The 2,500-nt window shown below is 38.8% G+C and overlaps 1 protein-coding gene across 1 annotated transcript in view; it reads left to right on the top strand.

Moving 5' to 3' along the window:
• Positions 1 to 2,500, top strand: part of LOC138975020 (potassium voltage-gated channel protein egl-36-like) — a 10,029-nt gene that overhangs the window by 1,075 nt on the left and 6,454 nt on the right. The window lies entirely within an intron of this gene.

Below are 2,500 nucleotides of genomic sequence, written 5' to 3'. Positions count from 1 at the left end.
GCAGACATGGACATTACAACGCCGTATCAAGAAAAGTCGCACATACGAGTTTTGGTTGAGCTTTTTCTGTAATATCATTGACAATTTTGTTTTCCGATTTGTGATCAGTGCCCGTGTAACTGTCGGGCACGGTTTAAAAGATACTTTACCTTCTTGCCCGTCTGCACCAAGAGCAATGGCGCCCTTAAAGGTATACTATTGATTTCAACGTCTGGGGGGAGTTTCCGGCGAATAAGACGAATCTGAAAAATCTGGGGACACTGCACCATTTGATTTTAAAAAAAATGCACCACCAGTTTGCTAATCAATTAAATCAAAGTGAGTGACTGAGCTTCAAAGCGTTGCTTCTCTTCGGTGCTTGACACATAAACAAAAGTCCAGAAGCGCCGCCTGGCGGCTCGACCGGATGCGACCAATATGACGTGACACCCTAGTAACCTTCGTCACGTACACAAACAAGGGAAGTAACTCAGTAGAAGTAGCTCATATCAAACCGTACAAAGAATGCTCTTTCTTTGCCTAGTTAACGCCGTTCAATGTAGCTGTCAAAGCACTTGCTTTTAAAGTGAAGGCAGTCCTCCTGCGCGGTAGAATCGTTTGCAACGACAAATCTTATAATTTAACTTTTTGAAGCTTTTGGGGGCCTTTTTACATTTGGTCAAGTTTTGACTAAATGTTTTAACATAGAGGGGGGAATCGAGACGAGGGTCGTGGTGTATGTGTGTGTGTGTGTGTCTGTGTCTGTCTGTCTGTCTGTCTGTCTGTGTGTGTGTAGAGCGATTCAGACTAAACTACTGGGCCGATCTTTATGAAATTTGACATGAGAGTTCCTGGGTATGATATCCCCGGACATTTTTTTCATTTTTTCGATAAATACCTTTGATGACGTCATATCCGGCTTTTTGTAAAAGTTGAGGCGGCACTGTCACACCCTCATTTTTCCATTAAATTGATTGAAATTTTGGCAAAGCAATCTTCGACGAAGCCCGGGATTTGGTATTGCATTTCAGCTTGGTGGCTTAAAAACTAATGAGTGAGTTTGGTCATTAAAAATCGGAAACTTGTAATTAAAATTATTTTTTTATCAAACGATCCAAAAACAATTTCATCTTATTCTTCGTCATTTTCTGATTCCAAAAACATATACATATGTTATATTTGGATTAAAAACAAGCTCTGAAAATTAAAAATATAAAAATTATGATCAAAATTAAATTTCCGAAATCGTTTTAAAAACTATTTCATCTTATTCCTTGTCGGTTCCTGATTCCAAAAACATATAGATATGATATGTTTGGATTAACAACACGCTCAGAAAGTTAAAACGAAGAGAGGTACAGTAAAGCGTGCTATGAAGCACAGCGCAATCGCTACCGCGCCAATCAGGCTCGTCACTTTCACTGCCTTTTGCACTAGCGGCGGACTACGGTCAGTTTCATTCTGTGAGTTCCACAGCTTGACTAAATGTAGTAATTTCGCCTTACGCGACTTGTTTACATTTAGTCAAGTTTTGACTAAATGTTTTAACATAGAGGGGGAATCGAGACGAGGGTCGTGGTGTATGTGTGTGTGTGTGTGTGTGTGTGTGTGTGTGTGTGTGTGTGTGTGTGTGTGTGTGTGTGTGTGTCTGTGTGTGTGTGTGTAGAGCGATTCAGACTAAACTACTGGGCCGATCTTTATGAAATTTGACATGAGAGTTCCTGGGTATGATATCCCCGGATTTTTTTTTCTTTTTTTCGATAAATACCTTTGATGACGTCATATCCGGCTTTTTGTAAAAGTTGAGGCGGCACTGTCACTCCCTCATTTTTCAATCAAATTGATTGAAATTTTGGCAAGGCAATTTTCGACAAAGGCCGGACTTTGGTATTGCATTTCAGCTTGGTGGCTTAAAAACTAATGAATGAGTTTGGTCATCAAAAATTGGAAACTTGTAATTAAAACTATTTTTTTTTATCAAACGATCCAAAAATAATTTCATCTTATTCTTCGTCATTGTCTGCTTCCAAAAACACATACATATGTTATATTTGGATTACAAACACGCTCTCAAAATTAAAAATATGAAAATTATGATTAAAATTAATTTTCCGAAATCGATTTAAAAACAATGTCATCTTATTCCTTGTCGGTCCCTGATTCCAAAAACATGTAGATATGATATGTTTAGATTAAAAACAAACTCAGTAAGCAAAAAAGAATAGACATACAGAAAAGCGTGTTGTCCTGCTCAGCGCGACCACTACCGCACTATTCTGCATGGCTTGTCGATTTCACTGCCTTTGCCACGAGCGGTGGACTGACGAAACTACGAGTATGTGGTCTTGGTGAAAAAAGCAGAGCGTTCAGTTTCATTCTGTGAGTTCGACATCTTGACTAAATGTTGTTATTTCGCCTTACGCGACTTGTTTATATATACCTTTAAGCACCACTTCTCAGTGTACATACAGTCAGTATTTGACAAAATATATTCTAGTAGACTGTGATTGAGAGGAAACGG

Source organism: Littorina saxatilis, linkage group LG9, assembly GCF_037325665.1.
Source record: "Littorina saxatilis isolate snail1 linkage group LG9, US_GU_Lsax_2.0, whole genome shotgun sequence".
Taxonomy (NCBI): domain Eukaryota; kingdom Metazoa; phylum Mollusca; class Gastropoda; order Littorinimorpha; family Littorinidae; genus Littorina; species Littorina saxatilis.
Note: the sequence above shows the minus strand (reverse complement) of the source record. Positions and strands in the feature narration are given on the sequence as shown.